We start from the raw sequence: 23,433 nt of genomic DNA, 5'->3' as shown, positions 1-23,433 counted from the left end.
AAAAGTTAAGCTGCTACTGCTTGCCTACCACATTCTGAAGATACTTAAATCTATCGGATTTAAGCGGAACATTAATGTGAAATGCATGTCTCTGTGATTGGTTGAATAGGGATAGATACAAACTTGGATATTTTTCTGATTTAAAGATAAAAAGACCAATGGGTGAACATGGGCAAGTTACAATTTAAGGTAGAGTCTTATTTTTTTTTTTTCTCTTTACTTCTATAGTTTTTCATGGCAGAGCTGGAGGCCGTGTGGAATTTATTTTTCATTGTCTGAAGGTGAGTTAATTTTATGTCAAATATTGAGAAGTCACTGGGAAGATAACATACTGGGTAGAGCTGGAGTAGGGAAATGTATATATTGTGGTGTTTAGCTCAGTGAATCTGAGTGGCTTTGGTTTAGGTGTGTCAGAAACATCTAAAAACTGTGCTGCAGTCTTTGGATATTTTGTCACACATGGCTGAATGTTGGATGAAGACTGTTAGAAATGTTAACCAGCTCCAGGGAGCTGTTTCTGCATGTCCTGGAGCTTTAGTTTCTTAGCTACAAAATGATGATTTATTTCTGCTTTTTTTCTTCATTTCTATATTTAGGCTATAAAAGGGAATATTTTTAATCTTGTGAATAAGCAGGGCTTGTTGCAATGAGGCCCTCGTTGAAGCTGTGATTTCTACATGCAGCTGTACTACAATATTGTCATAATTTCAGAGCTCTATGGGAGCAATGAGGGGGAATTCTGACATTGTCAGTCTGGAAACCATTTTTGACAAAAAGATTCTGAAATGTGCAAGCCGTAGAAGGCTGTGTGCTTATTTTTTAAATAAAGACATCCTGTTGAGTCATCAGGTAGAGTTAATAACCCAAACTGCAGTCTGTCAAGCCTCATATGCATGGCTCCTCAGATTGTTTCTGTGTTTGTTCATGATAGTATTAGACTGGCTTGTGGAACCTCCCCCTGAAGGACTTAGCATCTAGCCATGGCATTAAAAGTAGTTGCAACTCAGTAGAAAATGAGGGAGAGACAGAAATTTAATTCCTTAATTTCTTTGAACTAGAAACATGAACTAAAGAAGGTAGAAAAGATGCAAATACTAATCAAGTTAAGACCTCTGGAGTATCTTCATCCTTACTCACCAAAATTACCTAACAGTGTCTTACAGTCAGAATTTACTCACAGAGGAGATTAAATGATATCTGCAAAATGGTATTTTACTTACGCTCCTTTAAACCTGACCCTTTCTGTGTTTTGTCTCTAGTCAGGACACAGTATCTTGTATGCAGGTGCTCCTTTAGTGTTTTCAAGCATGCTGCATGTCGCTACAAGGTCCCATTTTGCTCTGTCACAAGCAGATGATACGGGACTAGAGCAGTCAAGGCTTTCTCTGTGGTTCTGTATGGTTCAGCTTTATAAATCAGAAGCTTTCGCTAGTTTTCCTCTGACTTCTTAATTTCTCACTCTTAATACTGTTGGGGATAAGCAAACACTTCAAAATGTGCCAACACTGTTGTGTATCATTAGTCAACATGTTATCCTGTAGCAATGGTTTTAGCACTATCTCCCTCCCTCCCTCCCTCCCTCCCTTCCTCCCTTCCTTTTCTGAGCTGTATTTTTGGGCTATGTTGATTTTTATTTTTATTTTTTATTTTTTTATTATTATTTTTAATTTTTAAATAGGGCATTATTTTAATGTGGATATACTGCTTAAGTATGCCAGAGATGACTGAATATGGGTTCAGCCCTGCTAAGGAATACAGAGCTTTTAAAGGTACTGGGAGAAGAAAACACATTCATGAATTTTCTGTGAGGAAAATAAAACTGCAGTAGATCAGTCAGAAATGGAAAATTTGTAAAAGTATTGTAGAGGACGTTTGAGCTATACATGCTCCTCATGGGCTGAGTGCTTGTTTCAGTCTGTGTCATGTGGGCCATGAAATGGTGAGCCCTGATGAGCACCCAGCCTTCTGGAGAAGAGATGGAGCATGAGGTCGTGTCAGAGACCTGGGAAGAAAGTTCAGGTTTAGTGTAATGGCTCTATTTTAATTAACAGTAACGCTGGAGAAATATTGCAAGCTACCTCATCTAGAATTGCTTTTGAAGAGATGTATGATTTTTTGCAGTGAGACATGTCTGTCATGTCCCATACTTTATAACCCAGAGACAGCAAGATTTCATTGACATCAGGGTCAGAGGACCCATTCTAGCTGATGCTGAGATAGGAGAAAACCTTTCCTGATGCTCCTTAAAAGCAAGGAAATTCCTCCTAACATAAGTGGAAGTTACCAAACTCTTGCTTCCACTAACTGAGAGGTCTCATCACTCGCTCAGCTACTTACCTATAACTGTTCACACTAAAAAGAAAAAATGTGGTGACTGCTGGGTCAACTGGTGTCCACTCAGCCCAGTTTCCCTCCTCACAGCCTGAACAAGAAGACTGGACTTCCAGAGCAGTCTAGTTCCACTGGTACTGCCAGCAGGGGTGATGAGCACATGCTGTGCACCAGGCTGACAGAGGGCTTGCACTACCTAAGAGAACTCCTTTAAACCAAGCTTAGATCTCTCTACAAAGTGCTGCAGCTCAGAGGACAAACATATAAGATATGTCATCTATCTTCCCTTTTTTCCTACCTATCTGAACATTGTTTTAGTAATACTTGCATGTTTTAAAGTGTCTCTCTCTCTCTCTTTTTTTTTTTTTTTTTTTTTTTTTTTTTCTAGAGGAAACCTGCTTAACAACCATGCTTATCTGTCTGGAAAAGAGAAACACTGTATGAAAGCTTTGCATTCACTGGTACAACCACATGAGATGTGTGCATGCAATGCTTATGCTTATCCAGGACAAAAAAGATTTGGAGACTTTCCACTGAAAGTAAATCAAAGCAAATAGATAGCCTAAAGGATGTCTGGCATGGTCCCCATCAAGGACCTGTGAATATTCACGTGCATCAGTCTGTACATTACACAGCCTATATCTGCCTATGTTCCTCAACTTCCTATGGTCTTCTGAATTTGATTTCTCTCTTCTGTTTTCTGCATTGTTCCCATCATTTACTATAGCTCACAGTTGAGACAGTATGTGCTATGATAACATCTACAGCTTTTGTTACTTTCTCCCATGTTTCTCCTTCTGGAATGCTGATTTTTGTTCTTGCTCTTCAATAAAAGGTATTTCTAGTCTTTTCCTCTAATCTTCGCTTTATTCCTATGGTCCTATTTGATTGCTTTTATGTAACACAACTCGGTGCATTATCCTATGGATCCTTAATGGAGGTGGACTCTGGAGTATGAGAAGCCACGCTGGACCCGGAGAGTTTACTGTGTAAGAAACAAAACAAAGGACAGAAATTTGGTGTGTGTGTGATCCCTCAAGGTCTCAGGCCAAGCTGTTTCCTGACTGCTAGCCCAGAATACCAAGTCAACTGTTCTGGTGTCCTTCATTAATACTTTGTTTTCTTGCCTCTTATGCATTATCACATTTAGTTTTGGTGTTTCTTCTTTCAGAAGTCCATGTAGAAGATGATTTTTTTTCAGACTAAGTATTCAGGTATTTGGGTCTGGCTGCTCTAACTGATATTATCTCTGCAGCTAGTGATCAGATTTTACCCTTTTAGCAGTCTCTAAATCTATGGTGAAGCTTGAGGGGACCCATTATTTTTCCTAATTTGTTGTTACCAGCTTAGTTTGTCCTAGTTTCTACCATCTCCTCCTGAAAAATAAAATTCAGTTTCCTTGACACCAGTTTGCATCTCTCCATGTGATCAGGAAGGTAAGCAATTAATTTACATACTCTATTAACACTGCCTCTGCTATCATAATCTTTCTTCTATATTCCATGAGTTTCTACTGACTCTTTCAGTTGACCTCTTTTATCTTATTTACTGGAAATGACATCTCATTATCTCGCAATGGGGTCAATGTAATCTTCATTCTGCTCCTTGCTTCATTTTTAACTGTAACACTTTCATCTCTGCTTTTCTAGGAATTCTCCCATCCACCTCCTCTGGGAGATCAGGCATGTTATTCTGTTCTAAGGTAATTTTTTTCTTTTTATTTTTTTTTTTTTCCTTGCTGCAGATTACTTTTTGCACTTTGTTCCTCCAAGCTGGCTGTGGTCTACCTCCATCCACATTCATCCATTTAGCAGTGGAGAACTAAATGGCAGACACAACACTGTGCTGTATCTTTTTGAATGCTTTTGTTTTTTATCTTTTATTGAGTGTTTTCTGTCACTTGCCTTATTCTTCAAAATGTGCCCTGAGCTTCAATGTCCTTCCCAGAAAAAGACTCTCTGTGTTGAAGAGCTGCTTGTTGCAAATCTCCTTAGAAAGGGCCTGCTTCTGCTTGGCCTGTCCTCAGGTTCAAACCTGTCAGTGCCAGCTGTGCTTCTGAAAAGAGCCACACTGGCCTTTTACAATGATTTGCACTGCTCCTTCTCAGGCAATATCTAGAAAAAGGTTATCTCAGTGGAAATCTAGCACTTTTATTTTTCTTCTTTTTCTTATTTGTAATAAAACCCGTAACACTGGGAAGGATTTTAATGCCATAGGCAGTGGATTGTGTTTTGTTGTAGGTCAGAAATTTTTAGAAAAGAAGAAATTGTCTGTTTGTGAAGGCTGGGTGCTGTATCTATCATCCCTAAATATCTGTCTGTTTTTGTAATACATCATAATATCTTGTTGCCAGTGCAACCTTTGCCCTCTTTGTTGCCTGCCTCTCCATAGTGAAGTGTTTCTGTCGTACTGTGGTTAATTTGGAGCGCAGTAAGAGAATTCATCTCTTTTAGATCTAAAGCTGCAGCTTACCAATAGCCTGTAAAGTTCATTAGATTTCTGAAAAGGAGATGCACGTCCAACAAATATCACAAAAGATAGTGACATGGGAAAGAAAAAACATCTCCTAGTCTGTCCTGGTTTCAGTTAGGACAGAGTTAATTTTCCTCCTAGTAGCTGGTAGGGTGCTATGTTTTGGATTAGGATGAGAAGAGTGCTGATAACATGCTGATGTTTTTAATTGTTGCAGAGCAGTGCTTACACCAAGCCAAGGACTTTTCAGCTCCTTGTTCTGTCCTGCCAGCGGACAGGCTAGGGGTGCATCAAGAGCTGGGAGGGGACAGACCCAGGACAGCTGACCCAAACTGGCCAAAGGGGTATTCCATACCATCTGATATCATGCTAAACAACATCTAGGGGTGGCTAGCCGGGGTGGGGGGGGCAGCTGCTCGGGGATACGCTGGACATCGGTCAGTGGGTGGTGAGCAATTGCATTGTGCATCACTTGTTTCATATACATTATTATTAGTAGTACTATTATTATTATTATTATTGTTCTGTCCTTATAAACTGTCTTTATCTCAACTCACAGGCTTCACTTTCCCGTTTCTTTCCCCTATCCCGGAGAGGGACAGGGGAGGGTGAGTGAACGGCTGTGTGGTGTTTAGCTGCCGGCTGGGTTAAACCACAACATAGTCACATTTGCAAATGATTCTAAATACATAACGGAAAAAATCAAGTAATCGAAAAACACATAATGTCTTGACAATATGTTCTGATTGTAAGATCCTTCTGAAAAAAAAAAAACAACAAAAAAACAGGCTCCTGTGGAAAGACCAGAAGCATTTACAAACTAGTCTGGATGCTGAAGCAATGTGGCTGTACATGCTGCTTGTTAGAGCTCTTATAAGTGGTAAGTGGCAATGACAAACCCACTCTCAGTAAAATATTTATCAAAGCCGAATTTATTAAGCAAGCAACCAAGCAAGCAGAACAGCGCTGGGCAGCCAGGGAGTCTCTGCTCCACCAATGGCGCACACCTCACCCCTGCCAGAGTCCTCTTCTTATAGCCTGGTTGTTCCGGGTATATGTATCATGTCCTGGTGTGCTCTGCGATTGTGCAGACTGTGACAAGGGGGGTCGTCACAAGCCCTCTGGTGGTCGTGAAGATGAAGGCCATAGTCTTCCTCTGCATTGTGGATCATGGCCTCTAGCAAGCATGTCCTTATTTGGCCATCTCAGTCGCTGCCTTTGTTAGCTTATCAGGAATTGGCTACAGATAGGATCTCAACAAGTTACACTCACAAGGTAACATGAGAAGCAGTGGCTTGGAAAGTTGCCCAGCCGGCTTGCTTAACAATTATCAAATTCCTTATACCATGTTTGTTACAAGATCGGTTTGATTAACAAATCTCACAGTATTTAATGTTCCTTACAGAGCTGTGGTAGGTAGCTGTGTATGAGAGAGTCTCTGTGTTATGAAATGTTTTCAGTTTAATTGTTCCAGAGTATACCTCTATTTATTCCATTCTTAAATAGTTGTATAAAAACTGGCAGATGCAGTTTTGTTAGAATAAGAGTGCAACATTACTGATTTTGCAATTGTTCTGAAACATAAAAGGAGTTAAGAACTTTGTTGTCATGAGGCTAGCCTCTTTGCTCTTACAAACAATAGGATGACTCTTATCTCATAAAAAGTCAGATTGTCTTAAACGGGTCGTGGACATCCTCCACTTTTTTTCTTTATGTTTTTTGTTTGTTTGTTTGTTTTTGTTTTGTTTTGTTTTCTAAATTAGTTGCTTTTTCACCAAAGCTTTTTTTCATCTGTTCTGTGAAGATTAGCATGGTTTTTGAAGCCCAGCTACATCTATCATTACTGAAGCTAAATTGTTGCCTAACACCCACACTCAAACATACCTTCCCAGCTACCTTATGAATTTATTTAATCCAACTACTGGAACTATAGGGTAAAGCTAGCCTTGAGACAGACTCATGAACTGGGGAGCAAACACTGGGAAAGGTAGTGCTATCAACAGGTATTTTCAAAGTTAAGGCCAGAAGATCTGCTTTCAACTTCCAGCTCTGCTATTCATTCCTTCTGAACTGAGGCAAATTACACATTCTGATTTTTTTGGCTGGGTTTCTGATATCATTTTTCTGCTTGCTTTTTTCAATCTGTTTGGATACTCTCTTGAACATCATGCAGTCAGTTCCACTTTGCAGTGAGACAGCTGAAGCACTGCGACATCTGAAGTTGTGACCTTTAATGCAATTACATCCACCATGCAACTGGGAAGCATTTCATAAAGTGTCAAGGCACCCAGTTCCTTTTGTAATCAGGGAGATGTGTTGAAGGTCATGCACTGGTTAGAGCCTCAACAAGGAAGATGGGTCTACGTGGTTGTACCCTGGTACCTGAGACAGTCGTCTTCCTGCCATTAGAGGCAGAAGAGACCTTGGATAAACAGGAGCTACAGATGATGCTGTGTGAATTGGGTAGAAGGAAAGACATAGTCCCAAAGTCTAGTACCTCAATTCAGAATTGCCTGTAAGGCAGCAGGATAGATTGCTAGCAGAATTTAATGAGTCTCCTCTCTGACTTCATAAAGCCCATTGCACCTTAATCCTTTTTATCATCGTTGGTTAATACACAGCATCCCTTTGGATGAAATTAGTGTTCAAACTAAGGAGGTAATTTTTTGGACTCACAGGGGAAAGGGAAAGCAAGGCAGAATAGAGAGGATTTTTTTTTTTTTTTTTTAATAGTTGTAAAATAGTTTATTAAACAAAATTTTCATAGAGCAGTAATTTTTGTGGTGCTCCCTCTCTCTCTATTTTTGATTCACATTGTTCCACAAGGACTATATTAATTTCCGATTCTTACATTTTTTGTTCATGCTGTTGTTATTGTTATCATTATTACTTGAAGTCAAATGAAGATGGCATTCTGACCTGATAGATTTCAAACCATTTCCTTATCTTTTTCATTCTTTTAACATCTAGTGTTTGTCGAAAACACTTGATTCTGAAAATAAATAAATAAATATATTTATCAGCATGTACCCAAGCAAAAGAGTGTTTTCACCAAATATTTCTTCTGTACATGCTAATCAGCCATTTGGAAGCCTCTTGTGGAGGGGAGAAATATTTCTCAGTGACTTCAGTAATCAGCCATACAGCATGAATTACAAATAACTGATACAGAACGTGCTATACCATAACAGTGGTGATATCCAGCATATGGAAACATCTGACCTCCTGTTCCTTTGCAGAGTATAGATATTTCTAAAAGTTTGATGGCCACTTCTAGGACAGAGTATGAAGAGGAGAAAGGGCTGAATCAGTTCATTAATTATTTCAGTAGGTATTTACTCTCATGCTGGCATTCTTAATGATAGCAGGACAACATGCTGTTATGGCCTGGCTCACACTGGACTTGCAGTGCACCAGTAGTTTTATAGGAGTCAGTGGGACTTGTTCTTAGGCATCTTCACGGAACTGAGAATTTGGGAGCTCCCAGTGCCATTCCCATTCAGATGTCCCAGTGCAATTTTGGCCAAACTTTTAAAGGCTTATGTGCTGCTGTGGCATTTCCTAGTGCTTCTGATAGTCTCAGTAGGCCGAAAACTGTGCCTTTCTCTTCCTTACAAATTTAGTCTTGAATGACCTTATTTTTAGAACCAGTTTGCTATTTAATTTTGATGCAAGGGTATAAGTTGAAAGATAAACTGGAAATAATTCCTTTGAAATCCATGAGGATACATCATTTTAAACCAGACCCAAAGGTTAAGTTGCAATGCCCTATATGCCACATTCTGTGCTTATCAGCTTCACATTTAGCCTATTAGTGCAAATGGTAGAAATAATTTGTCATGGAGACAAAGGGAGAGGATATTTTTTAAAGGTTTGCTGCTTGCAGTGTGTTCAGTAGCCTATATTATATTCATAAACTGCCATTCGCATTACAGTACCTGGTCCACAAGCTTTTTCATTATGCTTAATAGATAAATACAAGAGAAGGTGGGGGAAATGCTATCACATTTTCAGTAACAAGTTAATTAACTAAATTCTCCTTTATCCCTTTCTTTGCAATGTGGAAATTTTGCTGAGATACTTTTGCCCTAAATTAAATATTGGAAAGAGCACTTTTTGTTGTTTGTTTGTTTGTTGATTTTACTTCTTTTAAGCCACAGAAGTTTTTTGCTCCCTTGATCCTATTAAACATCCAGTTCTGGGCAGTGGATGTCATCCTTAAAGTTATTGATGTACCTCAAGGTATAGTGGCAATCTGGGTGATGTCAAATTAAGACCTAGCCATTTATGCTTTGTAGAGTCAGCAGTTTCAGACTGACATGTATTTACCAGTCTGATGCTAATTTGGATGCTAGTGTGAATAATTTTGGCAGATCAATAGCTATTTTTATAACTTTTATGGATGGTAGTCTAATGTTTTATAGCAGAATTTATTGAGTAAATTAATATTTTAGATGGGAAAGAAGAATGGGATTGTGTATGCATATAAGGAAAAGAGAGTGGTTGTTTACGTGAACATGTTTTGTAAGCAAGTAACGAAAAAGGGATTAATTATTCTGTGCATAATTTCTCACTCTAAGACAGTCTTTCAGCCTGGTTCCCAAGCACCCTTTAACAAAGAAGCTGCTAGAAGCAGGCTGGATAGGTAGATCTGCAACCATGTGGCTCATTTGTATAAATATGTCGCTACATTGTGTGTGAATAATTTGGTCTCACTTTTCCACTCAGTTTTCATTAGTTCTGTAAGAGTAATGGGTGTTTCAAGTGTTTCATTAGTAGTCAGTCACTCTGCAACCAGTCAACCAGCTTCTGGTGTACAGAGTGCATTGCGAGGTGTCTGCAGAAAAACAGGAAGCATGTAGGGACCACTGAAACATGGGATTAGAAATTAGAGAATGACTGATTAAGAATAAATATGGAAGGAAATGATCTGGCAGACAGAGGCAAAGAAGCAGCAGAAAATGAGGTAGCAACTGAGGGAGCCCTGATTCCAGACGGGCAGATTTCCCTTGAATGTAAGCCTGTATATAACAAAAGAATAGAAAATTAATCAAAAGTCAAAAGGGAAAATATAACCAAGAGGGATGGGCTATTACCAAAGAAGGGAAGGTCATCCCCTCCAATTCATTTATTTTTGTGGTCACCGGTAAAGGAAAAACACCAGAAGACACATTGAGGAATAGACGCTTTATATAACTATCTAATTGGAAAAATTATTGCCAGGAACTTATATGCTACCATCACTCAAATAACTTAACAATGTGATATTTGTCTCCAGACTAACCCCCAAAATACCCCCAAACCAAAACTGGGTCAAATTGGAAAAGGCCATGGGCCTGGGCAGCAGTGGCAAATTGACTTTTCTGAACTTCCAAGAAAAGGGGGGTGTCAATATTTACTGGTGTTAACAGATACCTTTTCAGGATGGCCAGAGGTTTTCCCTAGTAGGACTGACAAAGCCCGAGAGGTAACTAAGTCTCTTGTAGAGAAAACTTTGAAACCACAGTGGGAAGGACTATACCAGGTGCTCCTTACTACCTTCACCGCAATTAAGATCATGGAACAGAGTGCCTGGATTCACCACTCTTGAGTGAAGAAAGCTCCAGAAGCCCCCAGGAAAGTAACGCTGGGTGATGGTGAACTGAAACTAAAGCTTAGTCAAGCAAAATGTGGACATTATGGTTGTGAATATTTAGTAATATAATTAGCAGAAAATTAGTTAGCAGAATCATTTTATTTTTGTGGCTTATAGTTGTAATTGTGATTCAAGAATTGGAAGGTGCCTCTATGACAATAGAGAATGGTGAGTGGCCTTGGTCTGAAACCTTAACAACAGAGGATAAGAGCATTAATGGAAAGTTAGCAGTTGTGGTTATTTGGCAAACAAATGGTGACCATTTACATACATTATCAGAATGGCAAAATTAGTGGAAAAGTGGACACACCAAAGAACCATAGGGGACAAAATTAAAATAGGGTGCCGAATGATTAATGGAACAACCCACAAGAAAGTAACGGGGATTTTAGTAAAACCGATTTCCAGAAGTGGCCAATAAGAAGGTTGTATCCACCCAGGTAAATTAGATTGTTGGTATAATCTTATATTAACACAGACTGTAGCAATTAGCTGTTTTTGGCTGGACAATATGGTCACAAAAGCAAGCACACCTCAGGGACAGGAAACGAAGAGACTTAATTGGAATGCTAGGAACAGGATTAGGAGTTTTAAATTGAATTGATTAAGAAATATTAATGAATAAGCTGGCCACAGCAACAAGTGATTTGACAAAACTAAAACAGCCCCTACAATCATCCTTATTGGCATTGGGAACTAGCAAATGGCAAGTTACTGAGATGGGAAAAGGTTAAAGACCAAGACCACAAACTAATAATAGATGCACTTAGTATGGTTCAAGATAACGTATCTTTAGCTTTTATTGTATACAAGCAATATACAAGCTGGATGCAGGCAAGCTGGATACAAGCTGTATACAAGCTGGATGCAGGCAACAGCTGCCTTAATCATTAGGGAAGGAAGTGAAGCGTTTTCCCGGTTGAAGTCCGAAAGGCTGTTTGGGACAAAGCCAATGATTTTGAGAGGAAGTTCCAATCTTGGTGGACTCTGGTAAATTTTACTTATCACAGAATCACAGAACTTTAGGGGTTGGAGGGGACCTCGAAAGATCATTGGGTCCAACCCCCCTGCAAAGCAAGATCCTCAGAGCAGGCTGTCCAGGTAGGCGTCCAAACGGGCCTTGAATATCTCCAGAGAAGGAGACTCCACAACCCCTCTAGGCAGCCTGTTCCAGTGCTCCGTCACCCTCACTGTGAAGAAGTTCTTTCACATGTTGGTGCGGAACTTCCTGTGTTCTATCTTGTGGCCATTGCCCCTTGTCCTATCCCCACAAGCCACTGAGAAGAGGTTAGCTACATAAATGATCCCATTGTTAACATGGCTACTGCCTTTGTGTTTACTATATGTAATGCCACAGTTTATGTTATCCACCCCATCATAGCACTAGGATTAAACTATGAGGAGACAGTACTCTATGCCTCGGAGCATAGAACATGGACACGGATAGGGAATGGGAAATGGCAGCCTGTAAATCTGGAATCATGTGTTACCTGGGAACAACAAGGATTTATTTGTGAAAGCAACACAGTTGATGCTCGGGATGTATGTCTTGACGCTGAGCAAGATGTTTGCCACTTTGAAATTCATCCAAGTACTAGTCAAAGGACTGTGCTTGTATATATTGATCAAGGGTGTGTGTAAGAACTGCTTGTGCTTTTGTAGAGGTAGATAAGGAAAACGTAACTCTCCCTAGCAAAAGTCATTCTAACTTTTGTATTTGTAACTTTGTTAGAATTGTCGGGTGTGATATCCCACCAGTTGATCAAGTCTAACAACACAATGTATCATAAGTTATTACTGACAGCAATTGGGATGAACCTCACTTTAGTGAAGCAACTAGTCAAACACCAAGACCTAATTAAAATTTTTAAAAAAGAGTTCAGGAAAATGCAGAGAGGATTCTAATCACTGTCCATCATGATACAAAGGAAATAAACAGAGTTTTGCAGAGAGTAAACAAGACACAAATCACAACTGGTGGGATGCACTCTTTGGGTGGTCGCCAAATGCAACTGGGATTTTGAACACATTATGTCACCCAATATTTGTTTTATTGATATTAGTTGGTATAAGTTTAATACTGTCTTTTTTAATGCTTGTTTGGAATTGGAAATTGTTACAACGAATGGCAATATTAACTTCCTTGATGAAAGTAAAAGGCAAGGCATTGAGGGATACATATCATAGAACTTGGGAAGAAAAATTTTTGTATTAAGTAAAAGAATTTACTAGATTTTCCAGAAAACGGGGGACTGAAACATGGGATTAGAAATTAGAGAGCGACTGATTAAGAATAAATATGTAGGCAACACTCATTGCTTAATATGTGCTACATTTGTGATGTACTGTGCCTGTGCTGCGCTTAGGCCTCCAGATGAGCCCTTGGGACCCCAAGGACCAGATAAAACCAACCTGATGGTTCAGACTGTGACCAAGGGCTCAGAGAGAAGGAGGAGTGTTTATAAAAGGGCTTAGAGATAAGGAGGACTGTTTATAAAAGTATAAGATAAAGAATATGAAACATGCAAGGCCTCAAGATAACAGGAGCTCCTCAGACCCCAAAGAACTGGACCAAACCAACCTTATGGCCCAGATTGTGACCAAGGGCTCAGAGAGCATGTGCAGGGAGATGAGGTGAAAAGTTCAACTCTGATGAAGACATCTTACTTCATCCTCACGACCACCTGGACGACCACCAGAGTGTGAAGAACCACTGTAGTAGTGGTCCACTGTAGCAGACCACTACTCAAGTGCAGAAAGACTGATAAGATAATTAGCATATGAAGCAGGGCTAGGCAGAGCTAGGAAATGAATATGCATAGATATGTTGCGAAACTTAATGCATATGTAATATTTTAGGGGATAAAAGAGAATGCAAGCAAGTGCATTGCGCGCACGACTTTGGTGGGACTACCCCTCGTGCTGCCCAGCACTGAATAAACATACCTACTTTACAATCTTACTGATTATAGAGTCAGTTTTTCGCGACTCACCATGATGGGGAAATCATGGAGCCTGTGCGGTTCTGCATCATTCACAGCCCTCTGCACCAGCCCCTGAGAGCAGTCCTTCCACTCAGGCAGGTGAGAAAAACTCTCTCTCCCACCAGAATCCTGTCAAATGCAGCTTGTTGAGGAAGCAGTGGTGGCAGCATGCAGAATTGTACAAACTGGCAAACTCAGTCTACCATAACTAAAAATTTAGAAGGCATTTCATGACATCTAATAGTATTTCCCATTTGGAAGCAGCCTAAGTCAGCTAAACACTCTTCATTACGTACTGACAGATACAGATGAAGTTGGTGAGTTGATTTAAAGAAATTATTAACAGCTTTTAGATATGTCACTGTAATGTCAAAGATCAAAAAAAAAAACACAGCAAACATTGACACCACTCCTTGAATCAAACATACAGTAGTCTTACAGTCAATCAAATGGCAGCATATGCTCTAAAATGTTGCACCACAACGGAACACAGTTTTTTTAAAGAATTCTGTTAAGTGCATGCAAAGCATGTGACAAAGGTGGATAAGACTGTTTGGTATAGAAAAAGCTGCTTTTTAGGAGCCATCTGTGTTTTTCCTGATGAGAATAAATTTTAACTAATCAAAACTTTGGTGATAAATGTTGTGCATACTGCAGATAATACACAGTGTGATTAGATTTTATGCAGTAACTTAAGAAAAAGGGGTGGAAAATCCTGCATGTAACATTTGCCTTATTTTGAGCTGAAGGCGTTATTTATTTATTTCTTTATTTATTTTTATTTTATCTTCCCAGTCCTAAATTGATATACCCTGCTGGAAAATTTTAGAAAAATATTGCAGATGTTATTTAAAGAGTAAGTGACTGAAGATGTGGAGTGGACAAATTCTTTCCAGTGAAGTGAAGTGATATCTGTCAATTAAGGTCAGGGCTGGTAATCATATTCCCAAATACCCCCAAAATCTAAGCTTCTTTGCATTGCAGCTTCCCAGAGCTCATAAAAATCATGGACAAAGGAAATCTTGATGGTGACTATTGATCCTGAAGCATATCAATACCTCTTATGGGATGCTTGGAGAAAAAGTCTTATCAGAAGGAATTTAGGTCACATATTGCTTATTTTCTGTAAAGGGGATGATGTGTTGATAAAATAGCTCACATGGTGGGGGTCCTAGTTTTTCGTATGTGTTTGGTTTCCCTTTCTTGCAAACACATAATTTGGGAAATACCTTCCAGGTACTGGCTGACTAGTCTCCAGACCCTTGAAAACTCCACAGGCTGTGTGTGGGATCTCAGTTATGTTGGTGCCCCTCATATCTGCACCTTTCTGAACAGCTAAGACTCCCCTTACAGCTGGGGAGAGAAAGGGGACTTCTGCTGTGAATGTACCCTGTCTCAGCATCTGAAGAGCCACCAGTGTGCCCCAGCCTGCAAACACTGATTTCTTTGTGTTAAATGTAAAAGGAGGAATGGATGGTGATGGTAGACAAGAATACCGCCTTACCTCCTTGCTCATCAATGTGGGAGTCCTTTGCCTGTCCCTTGTCTCCCTGGAAATGAAAAAGGAAATTACTGAATTCCTGCTTTAACCTGGATGCCATTTTACAGAAGAGTTTAACTCAAAGCTGTCTCTCCTCCCTCTTCCCATTGTCACCATAATTTTCTAATCTTATCTAAGATGACACAACACTATAGAAATAGTAGCAAAGGTCCTGGTTGCTCGTTTCTGCTTGTAAATGCCACATTATTTTGGTTCTTGGTGAAGTGACCCTGATGCACTGTTTCCATGCTCTCTGTAACCTTCCGTAATCTATTGCTTTACATAAAAAACAACTGTTCTGGTCAGCGTGTTTCTAGATAACTGCTATTTATCTAAATGTGAAGCAGAAAAGGGTGGAATAAATTCAGTTTTCAACTTTAAGCATGTAGAAAATGCTGGATGTTTAAAAATGAGAGATTAAAAATAAATACTAAGGACTCTCAATTTTTCCTCTGAGCTTTTGAGCATTTGGGTTATCCAAAGCTTTCTTCTTGGGAAAAATCTTTTTTTTTTTTTTTTTTTTTTTTTTTTTTCCCTCTCAAATGAGCTTCAAGATTCCCTTGAAATAATGAATATCTAAGAGGTGGCATTTAGAGAAAGCATGCAATATTACTGAGAGAGCAACATGAGGGTGTAGGCCCACCCCATTGCACAGCACCTCTCTGGGACCTTTTTCTTAAAGCTCTGTTGCATTAATTTCTTCTGAGGTGCTCATCACCATCAGAGTTGCCAGGAGTTGCAACCATTTTAATGAAAAACATATCCTCAATGTATTAATTATCAGTATGTAAAGATATTTGTAATCATTGAGGTGGGTTCTCAGTAACAGTATGACCCTTTAAATGTGCTGACACTATCATAAATCTTCCTGCTATTTGAATTGGACTGCAACTACTGCTTTCTGCCACACTTAGCTGATGCAGTCAGACCTTTATGAACAGGAGACGTTTATGAAAGAAAAAAGAGGGGAATAAGGCTAGAAGAGGGTGGAAGGCTGGGAGAAGTAGCTTCTATTTTCCTTCTTTCCCTGGCTCTGAAAGACTCAGGAAGATGTGTGGAGAGATAAAAATCAGCAAGTTAAATGAAAATGAATGTTCTTGAATAGGGTCTTTGTTACCAGCCTCTAAAATGCAGCACTTCAATACTTCAGACTTATGGGTTTGGGTAAACACAATTACCTCAACAAGGCTTATAAATTATTAGTATTTTGCAGGGAGATTATAACATCATTAGAGATGAAAAGTTATCTTCAGAGCTCAGTTGAATTTTAGTTTGAATCCTTAGAGTCTGTGGATGACCTTTTAGTGAAGTCAGGACAGACAGCAGTATCTAAAATGTGGATCAGAGGGAGATCTTGGAGCAAAGATGCCTCTCGTGGAGGGGCAGCAAGTCATTAGATGGGACACTTAGAGTTTTGTGTTGTTCACTTTCAAAATGGTTTTCAATGCACTTGTTAGCAGGCTTATTCTTCAAAATGAAAGAAAAATAAAAAGACTTTTGTTGCTCTTGGTATAAAATTGTTCTTCAGAGACTGGACTTATGCACAGGCTCATTCCAGTTAAGCTAATTATTTGGTAGGAAGTAGCCTGCACAGCTAATTCTAAATGGAGCACAGAGCACTCCTCAAAATTTGTTTTAATCAAGTAATATTTACATTTCCAGAATCCATTTTATGATTTTTTTTCTCCTAACAATCACTCAACAGTGATTATTCCTCCAATAAATCTTCCACTAGATATGTTTTTTCATTGGTACTCCCTTTACACATACATATATCTTTCAGTATGTTGTTTCTGTATAACTAACAATTCATAGCTCCATACTTATGTAAACGCTGAAACCCGTGGTTTTAGCAGTATACACCCTTCTATATTGCTGCTGGCAATTCTCATGCGTGAGGCAACTGGAGCTGCCTCAGACACTGGATTACAGTGGCTGCACACCTTGTGGTTTGGGCTGTAGTACGTACAGCTGACTGGTCACACTTTACCTGGTGAATAATTACGTGTGGATCCTAGCTATGTGAGGGAACCATTCTTGATTTCTGACTTGTTAGTGGCACTCAAGATCTTTGACATTTTATGGCATTTCAAGCTTCTTCTGGCTGTAGTAACTGCATCTAACCATGCTGTTCTGATTAGCCACATTTTCATATACCTAAATAATTTCAGGGTTTTGTGGCTGACTGAATTCCATCTATCATTATAACTGTAGGCTTGCTCACCACAATGATTATGTTGTGGAGTTATTTTACAGAATGACATGGAAATTTATCAGATGGCAAAGAAAGAGAATTGCCTTCTTATAGTATTTTGTTGTACAAATATGACTCACTAGGATTTGGACTTAAAGGAATTTCTAATAATTCTTTTTCTAATTCTGCCCTTATGAATGGCTAAATTTTCTGCTTTATAAATTGACAGACTTCTGAGACACTAAAAGACAATGAAATATTATCAATTCTCCTAGAAGAAACTGCCTTAACAATTCAGGAGCAGAATGAATAGGAATACAGAAAATTTTGCTCTATAGAGGAAGAGCAGAGCAAGGGATACCACAATTTTTCAAGCTTTCAAAGATTTTATGCTGATTTTTTTTTTTTTTTAAAGGGCATGAGTGGGAAGGGCAACCTCTTTGCCTGTTTATTATTAGGTTGTTTTGAACTGAAAACATTGCATTTTAAAGCCTTGTCTTTATTTTGTGACTTGTGGTTTTAAATTGAATATATTTGATGTGGACACTAATTTGTGAAAACAAAAGTCCTCAATGCCTCCTTTTTAGAGCTGACAGTACACTGGCTCAGCCTTTTTCTATAGAGCTTTAGGGCAGTACTGTGACATTTTCAAAGAGATATCAGTGCTGTGAATACATTTTCCCTATGTGAACTCTGCATCCATAAGCAACTCTGTGTGCCAACCATTTAGCTTGCTGTTGAACTATCACATTGGTACAAAATAATAGTGCTTATAATTATCAGGCATAAATTTAGATGCTCTTTGAAAAATGTGTTCCTCAATATCAAAGCAATACAACAAAGAGATCCTTTTGTGTTGTTGCTGAAATGAGCCTGGAGCTGCTGTTTAACTTGTTTATAAAACAATTTTCAGTATGTTTCTTCCAATGGCGCTGAAGATTGTAAAGTGAGTGCGTGTTGCACTTGAACACCTTGCATTGAACTGATGTGATCTATGCTGATTCAGTACAGTGCCACATGAGATTAAGGACAGGAAGCAAAGATATCTTTCCAGACTGCAGTCCCATGAAGTGATTCCAGGTGGGCAGTGGAGAGAGAAACTAGTGAAACTGGAGGCAAAGCAGAAAGCTGGACAGCCCCATTTTAGAAAGGTTGCCAAAGGATTTTTAACCACTACAGGATTCTGATTTTTCTATGTCATCTCAAGAACAATACCCCTATCACCAATGCCTGCACTAGAAGGACTTCTGTTTTTGTTTAATGATCACTAGTCTAAGACCAGGATTTAGAAACAGTCACTGTTTCTGAAGCCTTTATATAGATCTGTCAAATATAAGCTGTTTTTCATCATTTCTACATGCACCCACCTAATTTTAGCATCTGGTTTCTCACAGACTGCCAGAGCTAGAGACTAATTTTGCATGTTTTTCTGAGGGTTGGCACTCCATGTCTTTTTGTAAAGAATAAAGCATAAACTTGGGACTTTCTAGACTTGGGAAATCCTAAATGCTAAAAGTTTCATAGCAGAGTGATTAGAAAGTCCTGGATATAATTAGAATTACAATTTTAAAGTTTAGTATTTCTTAGGATGCCAGAGTTAGGATAAAATTTATTTTTATTTTTATATTTATTTATTTATTTATTGGTAGTGATTCAATTTCACTTTCATTTTGAATAGATTTGATTATTATTATTATTATTATTTAGATATTAAGCTTGTAAAGTGTCACTGTTTCTTTAGCTAAAGATGCTAATTTTGGCTTTAAGCCAACTAATTACAGCAGGTTTCAAAACATGGGCCATTCAAGATTCCAGTCCCACTTTTCTTGGGAGTTTTGGTTTATGTCCCCCTGGGGGAAAGATGCCACATACTTATTCATAAGCACCCGTGTTTTTGTACTATCTAAAGGTGTGCCGTAGGTATCGCATCCACATGATTCTTTTCCACCCCTGCCTAGCTTACATGATCTGACAAGGTCAAAGCATATGATGGCTTGTATTACTTGAAAAAGCATGGTGTGATATGGGTTAGGAAATGAGGCAAGTGATTTCTTCAAATATAGAACATATAAGAAAAAGAAAATGTGACTGTGAATAGATTTTCAAGGCCATACGTATTTTATATGTGGATACACATTCAAAAGAGAAAACTGATCATCTAATATTGTGGGCCAACTTTTTAACTGGTGCCTTTGCAGTAATCTTTGCATATATTCCCAGGGGAAAGGGACTTCAAAGTACAGGCAACTTCAAAGTACACTTCTCTTCTTCTGCTTGGTGTTGGGAGACTTGCCCCAAAACACCATTTCCTGGTGTTTTTAAGACTTGTCCACTAGATCCGAAGGAATGCTGGAGAAATAGTTGTGCATAAACAACCATATTATGATAGAAAGCTAAGGGGGTGATGTTTTCCTTGACACTGGTGCTCTTCTTAGGTAAATGACTTGCACCATTTGTCTTCTTGATCATAGCCAGGGCTTCCTCACTGCCTGACAGCTGCTATTTTCTGCTTGTACCTGAATCCCACAGCTTGGCAGTACCTGTACCTGCACAGCCTTCCCCCTTGTTTTCTATTTTCAATGCCAGAGTATAAAGTAATTTCATCCAAGTGATCTTCTGTTACATTTAGTTGACTCAACTGTCCACTTCTAAATGCCTTTGTTACTTCAGATTGGTGCTGACTTTAAGTCAACTAAGCTTAAAGCCAACTTAAATTTGTATTTCATTGTTAGCCATGCTACCATGCATCTCACACTTGTGAATGAACTGTTTACATCCCTTATGGTCAGGATCACGATAAGCTATTCCTTATACCTATCCAAATTAATGTTAATTGCATTACACTGCAATTCTCACAAGAAAAATCAGCTGTGTGATACTGATGTGCTCCAGCTGGCTAACAAGCCTTGTTTGGAGAACAAGACGCTAGAGCTTTTCCTCCTGAGCTTCATGCTTATGTCTTGGGCTTTCTTGGAGCATATTTTCATGTGTTTTCTTCTCCCAGCAACCAGGGCTGGGTTATTTATTTATTGATATTGAAATTTCAGTATTCTCCTATCCTTTCAGGAGCTGAGGCTTTGAGCTGTGTGCCAAACCTCTGCACCCTCTGATCACATGTGCCCAGCTTCCCTTTTTCAGTGCGTGTTTTAGGAATGCTGATAAACTGATGAATACTGGGTTCAAACATAACCTCGTGGCCATCTCCCTGTTACCTCTTTGACTCTGGAAAATATGTCTTTATGGTTTATTTATGTTATTTATTGATCTCTTTCCCTTTCTTCTACAAAGACTATACTAAAGCATGTATTTTTAAAAACAAATTAAGTACATCCAGAATGCTTGGGTAGAAGAGTACTCAACTTCCACTAGAAAAGAAAAATTTCTGCTTGAAAAATTGCCAGTTTGTCTAGTGGCTGTAATGAGCTGTTCACAAGGCATGGTAGTTCCTGAAGGCTTAAGAAAGCAAGCTCAGGAACATAACTCTTGGACCTCTGTCTGCCATTTAGTGTCTCCTGCTACCAGACAATACATGCAGGTTGTTGTAATTTTGAAGCTGTAAAGCTACTGTCTCCAGTCTCTTGCCTGTTCTGGGAAATGTGTTGCTGTGCTTTGCTCATGATGGTCCCTCCACCAAGTGCTCTGCAGGGAAAGATGTTTCAGTGTTTATACAGTGAGGCTGCTTATTCTGTGAGCCTCACTTATTCAGTGAGGCTACTTGGCCTCAGCCTCTCATGCTGGGCTGATGATGTTGAGTGGTGTTACAGGGAACAAAAGAGCTTGTCGAGTGGTTCTTAGCTGTGTAATAATTTCCGGAGTGTTAGTGCTCAAACCTCCAACAGATTAATTTTACACTGAACAAGGTACAACTTGTTTGTGCATAAATTCCCCATCTAACTGATGTATCTAGAGCTGCACTGAGCTGGAACATTGGTGACCTTTTCTGTCTGAAGATTGGGTAGGCTAGGACAAAATATTCCTGGAAAATACGTTATCTAATAAAACTGGTCTGAGAACATTACAGTTGAACAAAACTGTCATTGACCGAGATATCCTGGAGGTTATTATCCTTATGAGATAATGCAGTTGTAGGAATTACAAATTAGGAGAGACTAAGAACAGTCCTCCTCTCCCTATATGTGAATTCCTAAATGCCACCCAGTGCTGGCAGAAGCAAGCGCTCTTGAATTCTCTGCTTGGGTGTGTTTGAACACTTGTGTGATTAGACTAGCTGCAATCTGGCATGTGTCTGTACAACTGAAAATGGATTTTCACAGCCTGCTGGCCTTGAGGGGGTGGTGTGTGGGCTGAATGAATCGCTATCAAGTAGGGGGTGAAAATGTTTGCTAATTTTTTTCTTTCTCCCTTGGGGAAAGATGGTGTAACAGTGATTAAAGTAAAATCCAAGTTTTCCTTCTGCACAAGCTTCAGTACAGCTACCTCTTGGCATCTCCTCAGTACCTTCAGCTGTAGACAGCAATCTAGCTTTCTGCTGTCTGCCACAGCAGCACAGCCTTTCAAATTCCTCTCTCCCAGTGACTTTGGCAGTAAGGAATGGATCTCTTTTTAAGAAGGCAGCAGGAACCTTTGTGTAAATTAGACTATGTTTTACTGACAAGGTGACAGTTTTCTTCTAGAATTTATTCCAAAGTTAACAGTATTTATTTTTTGCTTTAAAGACATGCTCCTACCCATTCCTTCCTTTCTGCTCTTTTACTGTGGCTTAAGCGATCTCTCTCTGAACATCCAATGTTAAAGAATACCCTTATTTCATCTGGGTTGCAGATGTTTTCTGTTAAGTCTTGAAATCCTGCTACTTGTAGGTCTGAGTTTTCCAAACCGTGCTGCAACATTTTGAGTTTCTCTAAGAGAAAATGAGACAGCAACATACAGGTGAGTAGCACCAAGCACCCATGATGATGTGTGCCCCTGTTTGGTAGTACCAATCTAGATTTTTTGATATATATATATATATATTTTTTTTTTCCCCTAATGAATACCAGAGATTTGGCATATGCTGTTGGGCAGGTTGTGTGAGTGAATACCTAAAGCTACCTTTTCAAAGACCATGTTTCTAGCCCAAGCTCTGCCAAACAGGAGTTTGTTCATCTTCTAAGACAGCATATTTTGTGAAAGCAGAGATCTCTACTCACTTTTCTGGGCTAGGCATGTGAGGAAGGATACAGCTGAACAAAGATCAGGTGATACCCTAGCTTGGTCACCCAAGGGTGTGTATTTTCTGCTCAGCCTCCTGGTGCATAACACAGACATGTTTTTTTCTGGCAGAGCAGGCAGTGATGTCGTACTGAAGGTTGGCCATCTGGAAAGATGGGGCAAGAAAGCACTGTGGCTGTCATGAGCCACTTCCTGAAGATTAACAGTTCGGGTCAAATTTCAGCTGTTAGTGGGGCTCCCCATGGACACTTGTGCTCCAGTTTTGTCACTAAGTCTAAAGCACCAAAATAAATGCTAACTTTAATTAAAAAAAACGTAGATGGACTGTCCTCTGCTGCCACCCACCCAAGACTGAATTTGAAAAAATGCTTACTTAAAAGAGGCAGTGAAAGTGTTTTTGTTTGTAAAACTGATTATTTGGCTTAAGGTTAAAAGTCCAAGAGGAAATTCTGAAAAAAAAAAAAATGCTCTGACCAGGTTGCTTCATGTAAGATTTATTGAATTTCTAAGCTTTCAACTTATGAATGCTTTGTTAATGCTGATGTAATTTCTGCCTGCTCTTATAGAAAACAATGTATATTACCCATTCTTGTTATAATAATATGCCCCTTCCATTTTAAATATAAAACATGTCCAAGTAAAGAATAATAAATTCCAAAACTCATTTTCCTTACTTCTGCATTTTTCAGTTACTCCTGTGACAGATTTTGGATCTGTCAGTGCCAAACTGAATTCCATTTTGATTGCTGAAACCCTCTGAATTTCAGGATTATTCATACTGTCTGGTGACTGTTCTTTGGTATTTCAGCCTTCCTGTTGATTTAAACCATCTTTCTGCAGTGGGGATCTGATGCGCTTGGAGGTGCAAGGGGTGGTTGCCCCTGTGCAGCCTGCCATGGGGTGGTTGTCCCCAGTACAGTGGCTGGGAAGGAGGTAGCTGCGGAAGCTCTGTGTTTCTTCTTGTAAAGATGAAGGAATGTGAGGGAGAAGCACAGATTTCTCCAGTTCTGACCCAAATGCACTGTTTCTGCCTGATCTTCTGATACTAGTTGGAAAAGGCAGCTTTGGCAATCACAGTGATGTGCTCTTTGCGCAATCCCCTCCC

At 39.3% G+C, this 23,433-nt stretch overlaps 1 long non-coding RNA gene across 3 annotated transcripts in view; it reads left to right on the top strand.

The window, feature by feature from the left end:
- The first annotated feature begins 2,722 nt into the window (after window positions 1–2,722).
- LOC118156469 overlaps window positions 2,723–23,433 on the top strand; it is a 77,786-nt gene continuing 57,075 nt past the window's right edge. The window contains exons 1-4 of one of the 3 annotated variants that reach the window (XR_004746284.1): window positions 2,723–3,767; window positions 4,076–4,173; window positions 21,977–22,046; window positions 22,440–23,171. This is a non-coding gene — a long non-coding RNA (uncharacterized LOC118156469). Of the gene's footprint in view, window positions 3,768–3,980; window positions 4,034–4,075; window positions 4,901–5,466; window positions 5,681–6,219; window positions 6,778–21,976; window positions 22,047–22,439; window positions 23,172–23,433 lie in introns of those variants that run through there. The other 2 variants (XR_004746286.1, XR_004746288.1) reach the window with 2 other exon arrangements.

This window comes from Oxyura jamaicensis, chromosome 1, assembly GCF_011077185.1.
Source record: "Oxyura jamaicensis isolate SHBP4307 breed ruddy duck chromosome 1, BPBGC_Ojam_1.0, whole genome shotgun sequence".
NCBI classification, from domain to species: Eukaryota; Metazoa; Chordata; class Aves; order Anseriformes; family Anatidae; genus Oxyura; species Oxyura jamaicensis.
Note: the sequence above shows the minus strand (reverse complement) of the source record. Positions and strands in the feature narration are given on the sequence as shown.